The following is a 13,154-nucleotide window of genomic DNA, read 5'->3' as shown; positions in this document are numbered from 1 at the left end:
ATTATTGTAACTACTTACTAACAACAATGTCACACGACTTTTTTCTCAATATTTCTTGTATCTCTCAGTTTTACATTTTTAATATTAATATTATAATGAACGGTAATAATTAAATGATTATAATGAATTATACGGATTTAACTTAATTTCATTTAAATTAAAAGCATTGTCGTGTAGGTATAGGTATACAAATTGAAAAAGGATTTTTCTATGTGTTAAACACTGAATCTGTAAACAGAGTTTAATATTATTACTCTGTTTTTAGACACTCGTGAGTACAATAATATAAATAAGACTCCCTATTAGTATCGCTCACCTAAAGAGTCTATTCACAGTGTTTGTACTCGTATACACCCCATACACCCGCATATCCACGTTTCTTGAAGTAAATTTTATAACTTTAAAGTTGTTTTGATTAATATACATATTATATAATTTATTAGTCTGAATAACTAAAATCAGTTACTATGACTATTTTAAAAATGTATTATATTTGTCAAACGGCGAATATATCTAAAAAAAAAAAAATTATCATAAATAATAAATCAACGATATGGCGATAATTGTAGCCATAGATCTAATAACGCAGAATAATAATTTTGAAAAATCGTATTAGGAATTGATAGACATTCATGATGACGGTGTGCACGCGTATAATAGGTAATAATAAAAAAAAATAAAATAAGCGTTAGATAAATGGAAAACTCGTACGGACTCGTCGGCGGTATGTAACTGCCTTAGAATTATTGTGGACGAGCAGCAACCGATGAACAGAATAAAGTAGGAATATTATGTATTATTTTTACACATGCTGGCACCACGACGGGTGGACGTAAAGTAGCGCGAATTGAATAAATTCATAGCAACGAAGAAACGGACTACACGGAGTGAGAAATTGTGACGGTTGTAATAGTCACGTTTCATGCAGGATAACACCTCTGGGGGCTCGAAGAGCCGGGCAAGGCGATCGTAAATATACACATACATACACACATATATACTCACAACAACGACGACGAGATTTAATGGTCACAAATTGGACAATATTTATAAAAAATATCATACCCAGGTATGATATATTATAATATTTTATTAATAGTCGCCCGTCGAACACTTGCGATATACGCAGCCCCATCCCGCACCCCGCCCCGTCGTCTGTCACGCGCGAATTTATTTCCCTTTCGTGTGCAAATTAAATCAATTCGCAGACAACACCATAATACGCGAGAGACGTATCATGCTATACTATAATATTATTATTATTATTATTATTATAATAGACGTACGTGACCGACTCGCCGCCGCCTACGGACACGACCGTTCCGGCACGTGTTTACGCGGGAGAGATTCTCTTTCTTCGCCACACATATAAATTATTATCATACATTAAAACTGGTATAGGATACGTTATATGTGTGTGTACATATACGCAGCGAATATGTATATAATAATAATAATATACACTTCGCAGCGGTATGTCCGAGATAGGTATAGGTAACTGGAAACGCACTAGAAACGTACCTCATCGTCAAGTATTTTTGTCTCCCTAAACAAGGATCTGAGTTCTCCATTGATTGTCATACGTTAAATACTACAACAGCAGGATACAAATTCGTAGTGGCGTAATGAGTACTTACTCCGAGACCGCTTTAAGAGATCAAAATCAGTGTAAACGCATATAATCTTGTTTAAGTGTAGATATGAAATAATTATATTTTAACTCTTCTCTAAGTCAGAAAATATACCTAACCTCTAGTCTTACAACGGTGTTGAATCGTTTTTTTTTCTGTAGATATTTATTTAGGTTTAATCAGTTCCACGCATTTATCACAATATAGTTACAATATTGTAGCGATCTTTATTCTGGCGATCGTTTAGAAATCGAGAAATACGTTTTTTTATTTTTTTTTATTTATATACTATTTGAATTTAATACAATCATATTAATAAAATATATCATGCAATATGATATAATATATAGGGTAGTTAGGGTATATATGTTATATTCAAAAAGAGGTCTTATAAATAGCTTCTTTATATGATTTATTTAAAGTAAATAAAAAACATATTTTAACAAATCATATGCACAAACGGATTGTGGTTTTGATCTGAGTTGGTAAATAATTAATGTATTCAAGATGTTTAGCAGTGGGACTTACTGAAAAAAACAACTAAAAATCATTTTTTCGTTGACTAAATTTGTAAACTACTAACGCATATATCAGTGGCGCAACCAGAATTTATTCAAGGGGGGGGGGTCCAGAAATTTTTTTTATTTATTATAATCTTCTTAATAATATAATAATTCGTCTTGCAAACGTATCTTGTCAAATTTCTATTATTAAGATCCCATTCAATGGAGGGGATCATACTTTGTGGTAATTCAATTAGGAATATAGCAATTCACGAATTAAAAATTAACCAAATTATAGAATACGCAAAAGCTCATTGCCGGCGTCTTTATATGAGTTAAATGTGTGTATAATTCGATAAAACACAACTTTAATGGCACTATACATGGCATTATAATACATGTTACTCTCTTTTTCTAGTAAATATAATATTATGTAATATAAATAATAATTTATACACACACATACTAAGTATAATGTTATACCTATTTAATATTATATTTATTTTGTAGTCCTTGTCCCATATTAAAAAAAAAAAAAATGAGTATACATATTATTATATTATTTTGGATTTTCACTTAACACTTAGTATTTACACCCAGTGAACATTGACTAAAAATAAATGTTTATGGTTTGGTTTCGGGCACGCCTTATAAAATATAAACGGTTATATTATTTAATTTATTATAGATAATACTCTAACATTCATAACCCATGATTTCTCATTTTTCTCAGCGCATTTTATAACTTATCTAAACTAGGTAGGTACTTTAAGTATTTAAATAAATTTAGGTTATTTTGTGGTGAAGTATGCGACGTTGCACATTTCATTTTGTACTGTTTCTTGGTAATCATTAACAGAAAACATTTATCTGATCCTCATTATAAGATTCTATCATAATTCAAATCATGCTATATAGCTTTAACAAATACGTTATTTCCACTAAAAAAAAGAAAATGTTTTATCATAAACTTAGTTTTTAGGTACTTAATAATTTACTATACTATATTATTTCTCCGACATGGTTACACGTAGTTGGGAAAATGATGGATAGGGAAAAAAACTTTAATACAAAAAAAAAAATCACTAGCTATTTTACTTCGTTTTAGAATTTATTCACATTAAAATGGAGAGATATTATATATTAGTAATATTGAATAAGAACAATATAAAAGCTTTTACGAGTTCTTTATTCGACAACTGCCACCGTGGCGCCGTTGTATATACTTAACGAGCGATTTACCTATTATCCGAATAACATTAGTTTTTTTTTTATTTTTTTAAACGGCGCAAGGCTTTAAGAGCATTGTCGGGTGTGGCGTTAACAGTATATTGAACAATGTTTATTCGGTCTACCGTATATTATAATACAGACGGTGCGCGGCGTTTTTACCGATACCGATCTACTACATTCAATCTTCTGTATTATAAAAGTGCTATTAGTATAAATTAACGCTGACAACTACACGTATAATAATAACAATATTATACAATACACGAGAACCGGTTGCATCAACGTCACTCGGATTGACTCGGCGTGTTACACACTAATGTGTATTATATAGGTAAAATATGTAATATCATAAACGAAACAGAAATAAGTGATTTGCACCCGCAACACATTTGCAGCATGTTATTTGTGAATATAGTGTAATATTCTAATAAACACAGTAAGCACGCGATCGTTCGTATAATATATAATATTACAATATCATAATAAGTGCCAACAAATATCGCTAAACATTATAATATAATAATATATTTTACGAACACATTTTTGCAATTCGATTGTCCATCTGCAAGGTGAAATTTTTATTATATTTTTTTATGTCTATTATTTTAATATCTTTACAATGTTGACATCTTCAAACAGTTCAAACGGAACTACGATTATACATAATAATAGAATACCATCTTCGAGTAGATTTGTTATTTTTACTTAACATTGTTGATCTTTCTCTCCGGTCACGTTTCTCCTTTGCCGTCAATATATTATTACATTCTTCTAAAGCACGCTTTCGTGGAATATTTAATATTGCTATTTTATTATTATTTTTACGTCTATACTTTATCGCGAACCAATATCACACATACATAATATTATATATTATTATTTTATACAGTGTTCATTAGCTGTCCACAACTACGAATCGTGTATATTAACACATAATGATTCACCAAGCATTGTCATTTTTCTTTTATTACGAATTAATTCAAATTCTGATTTTTAGGATTTTTAATTATACTTAAAAGTCTTAGTGCTACTTATAGTGTCCTTTGGCATTACAAACTTCAGTTTTTAAAATGAGATTTATTTTTTACTGTAAACTACCTATTTATTGGATATGTTTTTTTTTAATTTTGATGTGCTTAAAAAATACCAATAAGATAATTTACAGTAAAAAAGAAAAGGTCTCAATTGAAAAAATATTTTCCACATGACCATTTCTCAAGTTAAGGGTTGCCTACCTTTTTAAACAAGTGAGCTACTTTTGAATTTTAAGTTCCTGGTGATCGACATCCAGGAGAATTTAGCTTTTTAGGAAGAGATTTGTTCGACGTACAAAAAAAAAAAATAAATAACTTAGCTCGATAAAGAATAATTATTTATTGTTTCTTTGTAATAATAATAATAATCGTAATTATTTATTACACGATCCACCGATAATGGTTAAATTATTTTTTAAAAAGATCGACCTATATTCTTAGAAAGATCGACGGGTTAGCGACCCCTGTCTTAAGTAGTACAAAACATCTCAAGAATTTGAACATACATATATGTACTATGTAGTCTTGAAGTATATTTAAAAATTTAAAAATCATCTTTTCAAATAAGCAGACAAAAATTGGGATGAGCATACTTGGTGAATCACCCTGTATGTATTACATTGTATGTATGTATATATTTGATTACACATAAATCTTTTGTTCGAAAAGTATACACATTCGTTATCGCATTGTTTATGGGCTAATGCTCCTGCGACTGTTTATTATTACTCCGAGATTCGACAAAATCGCATGACAAGACGTATGTGAGGCACTTTGTATTGATGTTTTGTTGTTGTGAAATAATGCAGGCCAGTTAAATCGCTTTACGGTACGCAATGGACGTGGTTTTTTTTTTGTGCTCCAACGTTATAGATGCTTATTTTTATGATTATACATTGTGACTGTATGCAAGCACAACACGCAATATTTAGATATGAAAATAGGCATATTCCACATTAAAACGTATGGTTGGAGTTTATTATTTCACATTTACACATTTACATTTTTGATGGTTCCAAAATAAAAAAGAGCAACATGTTTACAGAAGACGCAGTAAAGGTGCATTATATACTACTTTGCATTAAACGTTATTGTGTTTTCGATAGAAATTCATACACCTATGATATTATTTTAATAAATTTTGAAATTTATAATTTACGTACACAATATATATTACAATAATTTTGTTTGTAAAGTATAATAAATATATTGATAAATTATCACCTACACATAACTTAAGGTTATATCTACGATCTTCTCATTCTAAATGAATGTATTATTATTATATTATAATATTGTAACTCCTATCTTTTCTCAATATGAAACAAGATTTCTAGTCATTTCTCTAAAACGCATTTGAAGATAATATTGAAGCTCATATCGTCATATCGACAATAAAAAACTATATACATAACATTCTTAATTACACTGTTCGACGCGGTAATAATTTAAATTTCACATAAAATATTAACTTCTCTTATGCCTGTATAGAAAATGGAAAGAATCTAAAAACTTATTAAAAAATGTGGGTAACCGTACAGTTATAAAATAACGTGTTTCGGCACGTATATAGACGAGTGATGCACTGCAACCGAGTTAAGTTCTTTCGTATAATAATTAAGATTGTACGCCTATAATATTTTAGAGACCTTACAATATAATAATTTATGATGCATAATTTTTCGTCACACGATTATTTACCGCCACGGTATTACATTATAACTCTCGTCAATGAATGGTAGGTACGCACTCAATCATTTTTTTCTTTTCCAACGACTATATAATGTACGATAGCACCAAGTCGTTAATCATTACCAGATATACGACTTACAAGAGAACTCAACTCATAATACGATTATAATTTTATCGGTTCGACATGTTTTGACGCGAATATAATATTCAACTGCTCCCTGGCAATAACAACGATAAACCTAACGATACGCAGATATATACGACTACATGTAATCGTCGTACAATCGAATAATACAAGTTTTGGAGTCAAATCTATATAATATATTACCTCCATCGGAAAGTATGTGACCCCCTCCCCCCATCCCATAAAAAACTGTTGTAGACGTTTTATAGGTATTATATTAGATACTTTTATGTACGCAGCCGTGCCGGATGATAAGATCCTACCCTGACTACTGACCGTTAGACATTACACGTTTCTACCATCAAATGCATATATTATATTCTATATAATATTATATTCGCACATTTCTATACATATATCGGAAATTCGTGATAACGACTTACGCAGCGGCGGACACGTAGTGCTAATCGAATCATCTCATAATATTATGATTATTATTATTATTATTATTATTAAACCGGTGCGGCCCGCCCGCGCGGCGCAAGCGTCGAGTCCAACGATCGCCGCCTAAAGTCATATATTATTATATTATTAAAATAACGATTTTTTTATTATTATTACCGTTTACAAGAAAAACGCAAAGCGTTATCTGAAATCTGAAACATGTCGGCGGCGTCGGCAATAGTGTTTATTAGCGAACAACACGCGTTATTTTTTTTATAATTTTGTTTTTACTATTATATTTTTTTAATTTTCCCGGTGAGTTAAATCCTCCGTGCGAGAGTGTAGTTTCAAGTAGCATTTGAAATTATCTTAGTGGTTATTTTAATACGATTCTCGATCGTTCGCATATACCATACATATTAATACGTAGTGTATAACATAGACATAACGCATAAATAGAGAGCATGTTTTTCCGTCTTAATTAAGTCTAACAAAAAAAAAAAAACTAAAAAACATGGTGGTCCATCGTATATACTGTAAATATATTATTATATAAAAAATAGTTACAGATCATTGGTTTTTGGACTCGACTATTTCAGAATTCCGACGAACATTACTTATTACTTTGTTATATGACTGCCTGATGACTGTGTACATTACTTTAAGGAGACACGGTCGTAGTTGTATTACGTATAATTTCCTATGATTGCTGGAAAAAAATGGTTTCTCTTTCGAAAGTTTTGCGAGCACGTGCCGAATGTAAAACAAAGTACAATATAAATATGCGAAAACGACAATCGATCCGTAACAAATGGAGCTTTCAAGTTTCAAAAAAACTTTTACATTATATAATATATATTTATATAATATAATATTTAGAAAATACCACAACCACTAGATACTCTCGTTGTTTTGTGTAATAATATAACAGTGTTTTCGCCATAATATATAGTACCTATTAAAAATTGTATAACGTTGTAATTTCTATAAACGAAAAACCAAAATAAATATTGGTTGAATGAAACTTTTAATATTCTACTCACAAAGTATATTTGTACATGACGTATAAAGTAGTAAAATAACTTAAATTAGTTCGTAGAATAAAATATAAAGAAATTTCTCTTATCAAACATTACACAGGTAATCGGTTACTAATAAGTACTCTATCAAACCACAACAACGTCGATGTAGCTTTTATAAATTTATGATAAGTATAAATACGCGATTATTATACCTACTTATTATAATACCTACCTAACTCGCATTTGCAATAATGCGTATACAAATGATAAATTCTAATTTTAAATGATTTCGGACAAAGAATCGTATGTGAAACTCTATTTTCCTTCATCGAACCTGTGAATAATATAAGTGACTATATGCATCCTACCTTGAAGCACCGCCCGCCAAATCATCATCCACAGGGAAACAGATAGGTGGCGCACGAGTTCGCGACTTGTCGTCTGGTCGGAGCTGCCCGCGATCAAGACTTGTTTCGCGACTGCTCAACACTGTATACGCGAAATATTAGACGAAAATATTTTTGTATTCGTAAACGACAAAACAAAAAAATAAACATAACAGCGCGACAGTCGTTCGTTTCGCGGATACCGAGGTGGATGAAACTGCCGTGACGATGACAGTTACATATTACACAGAACCGATTAACGGGAAAACCCACTCATTACGAGTATCGTAAACAATATGGTCAGTCGTCGTTTTGGTAGGACCTAACCGCGGTCGAATCGTGCGGATTTCGAACCTCATTGGGTAGGTAAACGTTTCACCACAACTTTTCAAACACGTTCGTCTTTGAACTCCACGGTGAGGTTCTATACTCAAACCTTCAGAGTGTTCGGACTTGGCCCGCAGTAAGAACGTTCATTAATTTTGTTTACGGTATTCTTGCAGACGACCACGATATTTTATTTCACTGGTCATCAGTTTTACCATCACAATGTTCGTGGCTGTCTGTTTTTTCTAAGTGTTTTTCCGCCATTCGATTTCCGACGATTTTCGATCAAACCGTTTTTGTGCGATTGTTCCGAGTGTAGTGCGACAAAATTTTAAAGAAACATGACTTAATACTATTCATTTCCTACAATTACCTATACTTAGAAGAGTGCTGGCCTTTCTTTAAAGATCCCGTCATGTAGAATGCTTCGTAAAGGTTAGTCACATTTAGTCATACATATTAAATTATTCACAGGTTAGATACTATTGTTAGCCTGTAGAAATATTGACAGTTGCATACGATTCTACAACGCTTTTTATTTATAACTCAAACTATTAAAATTGTGTTTAATGATGGTTACGTGTACTATACATTTAAACTACGGTGATTTTGTATTATTTATAAATGTAGTAGAAAATAAATGGATATAAAAATATTATGGGTAGTATTTACCTACCCACTAGATTTACTATAAGCGACGCTAATATATATTATTCATTATTGTAATGATAGAATTAATTTACTGAATTAGGTATGATGTATAAGTATTAGACAAAAGAAAAAAAACGTCTAGAATATCTGAATGTAAAGTTTTAGATAGTAGTTAGTCTTTTGATGAAAATACGCGTTGTATTCACTTAATGTAGTACCTATTTTGATAGAATAATAGCTATCAATATAATAATTTGTGTATGACTATATTTTAATATTATATAGGTAATATTGTAATAAAATAATATTTGGTATTTGAGTTTGACTATACTTATAAGAACTACGTACGTAACAATATAATTTGACAAGGAGTAGGTACCTGCAACAATTATTAACGTGTGATTTAATACTATAAACTAAAACTGTATACAAAAATAAAACTCTCTTGTATACACGTGATTGATCCAACCAATATCATTGCAATTTTTGAATATTATTAAAAAAAAACTTGTTAGTAGGATATTTATAATATCATAGCAAATAAGATAGTGTTCCTCATATTTAAATACGATTTTATTTTTAAGAATGATATAGATACGATTATTGAAAATTATATAGTATATAGGTATAATAAACATACGTATTATGTAAACCTTGTAAACATATATATACTTAGGTAGGCATAAAATAGTTTCCCTATTTAATAAGTTTTCTTCCAACTAAAGTTTTCTTGAAGAATATATCCAGATTCTAGATATCTAATAATGATCTTGGCTAATTTATTTCTGCGCGCATTCAATACGGCTATAAATTGTTTACTGCGGACAATATTATTATTGCTACTGTTTGATACGGCGAAATAACCATCAGTGATCAAAACCACCACAATATTATTCGTCTCTTCTCGTGTATAGTCCGCATACCTATATTTCATATTTTTATTATTAATTTGATTTATCTTTATAAAATTCAACTTTTTTGATTAATAATTTATCATTATAATTGTAAAAAAAATACCTATAATTTAAAATTAACTTATATTTAATTCATATTGGACTTTGAGTTTGTTGTTTTCAATAATTATATAATAATATTAAAAAACCAATAACATTTAATTGATATATATATATATATATATTATTTTAAATTTATTAAACATATAACCTAAATCTAAACTTACGAAAATAAAAAACTCAATTGTGAAAATAATAATACTCATTACTTGTAAAAAGCCGAATCAACTATAATATCAATCACTCATACGATTGACCATGGAAATAAGTGTACGACAGGAGCATTGCGTGGTACATCTCGATGTGGTAGTCGGTCGGCAAGTCGTGGTAGTTGGTCGACAAGTCGTGATCGTTGGCCGACAAATCATGACTGTCGGCCGACAAATCGTGGTCGACGGACGACATGTCGTAGTCGGTGGACGACATGTCGTGGTCGGTGGACTACAAGTCGTAGTAAATTGGTGACATATCTTGGGGGAGGGACGCCAAACCGTAGTGATCGGTCGACAGGTTGTAGTAGTCGATTGACAGGTTGAAGTAGTCGTTCGACAGGTCGTAGTCGTCGGCCGACAGGTCATAGACGTCGGTCGACAAGTCGTGGTGAACGGACGACAAGTCGTAGTGGTCGGTCGGCAAGTCGTAGTGGTCGGTCGGCAAGTCGTAGTGAACGGGCGACAAGTCGTAGTGGTCGGTCGGCAAGTCGTAGTAGTCGGCCGACAGGTGACCTTTAACGTGGTCGGGATTTCATCGTAGGACCACATGTCCATTCCGGGATAGTCGTCGTTTGAAACGCACGTGGTCGTGGACGACGTTTGGTTTTCCCGCACCGTCCACGTTGTCGGGGCGTGCAGCGTTATGTGGAAAACGAACACTGTCGGTGGCGGCGTCCAACCGGGCCCGGTGCACGGCGACCGCGGGCTGTTGTTTTCCCGTCCCGTCCACCGAACCGGGACCATGGTCACGCGGTAAGCCTGCGCCGCCGGCGGAGAACCGCTGGCCGCCGTGTGCGTCGTCAACGTCCGACGCGGCGTTGTCCACGGCACAATCACCATGCGTCGGTTGGCGTGTTGATTTCGCCCGTCGGAATGATCGCTGTGGATCGGCGTCGTCGTAGTCCTGTGACGGGACCGCAGCGGGACGGCGTCGGACGATCGCGACGTCGCGAAGACCACGGCCCACACGAACAACGATTGCAGGCACATGCGAGTACGCATGGATAAAGGACGAACGCGTAAACGGCACAGTAATGTCGTACGGATGAGCACATCAACGAGGTTTGCGAATAGCGCAGGAAAACTGTATTTGCGTCCGATGAGTTGTTATATCGAATCATTCGACGGCGAACGGTTGTCACCGTTATTGGCGTTATTTAAACACGAAACGTCGTCGACAGGGGTTTAAAAAAAAACCGTTTGGCCAGCACTTAAAAAAACGGAATATACCTAATAATATCGAACTCGACTAATACGAAAAATAAGATAACGACTTTCTATGCTAGTAGTATATAGATGAATTAATGATTAAATCTGGGTGTCGATGAATTAATGCTTAATATAATAATATATAATGCAGTATTATGCATATTATATTTATTGTCGTTTACGTGTGCGAGTTAAGCATCGACCACGGTAATTCCCTATGTATACTGGTAAAAATTTAGATATTTGATTTTTTTTTTTTATGAAAAATAAATACGCAGTGGCTGTGAACAGTCAAGCTCAGTTTTAAGAATTGCACGACAATCATTTTCCTCCGTAAAATTAAAAATGCTCCAAATCAACTCACAACAGGTGTTATTAATCTTCATATCCATTTTCAAAATTTATTTTTATGAATGCCCTTGAACATGGAGTTTTTTAGTTAGAAAATTCACACTACAATTCTTACAACGTAAAATTATATTGTATATACAATAAGATACCCTGAGAAATAATATTATATATATTGCTTTGAAATGAATTTTCAAAAAAAAAAAAAATATAATTGTTATTATGTGTAATATGGAATGAACATTTATTGTCTGTATTGTGTTTGTAAATGAAAATTGTCTCATTTAATTATTCTTATATGGATAGGAAATGTAAAAGAATATACTTTTTAAATTAAAATTTAATGTAAAAAAAAAAAATAATTTGGAATACAGATATATTAATTGTTGGTAATATTAATATATGATATAAAAAAACTCGTTGAATATTAAATTATAATGTTTAAAGCAATATAAAAAAGGAAAATTAATATTTTAAAAATAAATTAATGTATAAAAAATATTATGAGATCATCCTCAGATCAATCTAACTATAAAAATGAGTAATATTATAAAAAAGAAAGAAAGAAACATGAATTGTAAATAATTGAAATTAATTTGTTTCATTCTTGATATATATATTGAAGTTGGGCATATTATACATTTTTAAAATTAACATAATAATTAGGTAATAGTTATATAATAGTTATAATAGTTATTATTAAATTTAGCGACAAAGATAAAAATTAATATAAATGTGTATACGTCATATTTAATTTTTAATGAATGATATATTCAATATTGGGAATTTAAGTGACACAAATACAATTTGATGTCAAAGAAATTATTAGTAACATTTTTGTTATTTAAAAAAATAATAATCATTAAATTGTTGGCGTTTAACCATTTGAAAGTATAACTGCTATCTATACAAAATAGGTAATATTATGTAATAACACCACATAATAGATTTATACAAATTATGTTTTTTTATATTAATATTTATACTTGGTTTTTTGTACTCGGGACGGTACAACTTGAATAAGTGACCGATAGAGGGGTTGTTTTACAATAAGCCCTGAAAAGAGCCTTTTTCGTTTACGTCGGTTGCGTCAGTCTTCGTGCGGTCATCGTCTGGTAACGATACACGGAGGCGTTGTTACAGCGTGCGTTTGTCGCTTTGTCCATTAATGGCAATGACGGTTGCAGTTGTTTTCTCAGTTACCAAATTGTAACTTAAATAAGTGACTACTGAATGGCGAGCTGTGTTCGGAATGGTACAACTTGAAAAGTGACGGGATAGGGGGATTTGTTTTGTAATAGGTCCTCAATAGGTCCTTTTTTGTA

At 31.9% G+C, this 13,154-nt stretch overlaps 1 protein-coding gene across 8 annotated transcripts in view; it reads left to right on the top strand.

Moving 5' to 3' along the window:
- LOC114132314 (cardioacceleratory peptide receptor) overlaps positions 1–13,154 on the top strand; it is a 202,331-nt gene that overhangs the window by 93,929 nt on the left and 95,248 nt on the right. Inside the window, exon 1 of one of the 8 annotated variants that reach the window (XM_027997736.2) lies at positions 8,530–8,831. The exons of the other annotated variants lie outside the window; for them this stretch is intronic. The gene's annotated coding sequence lies outside the window, so the exon portion shown is untranslated. Of the gene's footprint in view, positions 1–8,529; positions 8,832–13,154 lie in introns of those variants that run through there. 8 annotated transcript variants of the gene reach the window in all.

Source organism: Aphis gossypii, chromosome 3, assembly GCF_020184175.1.
Source record: "Aphis gossypii isolate Hap1 chromosome 3, ASM2018417v2, whole genome shotgun sequence".
Taxonomy (NCBI): domain Eukaryota; kingdom Metazoa; phylum Arthropoda; class Insecta; order Hemiptera; family Aphididae; genus Aphis; species Aphis gossypii.
The sequence above is the reverse complement of the archived record's forward strand: the minus strand, read 5'-3'. Positions and strand labels throughout refer to the sequence as shown.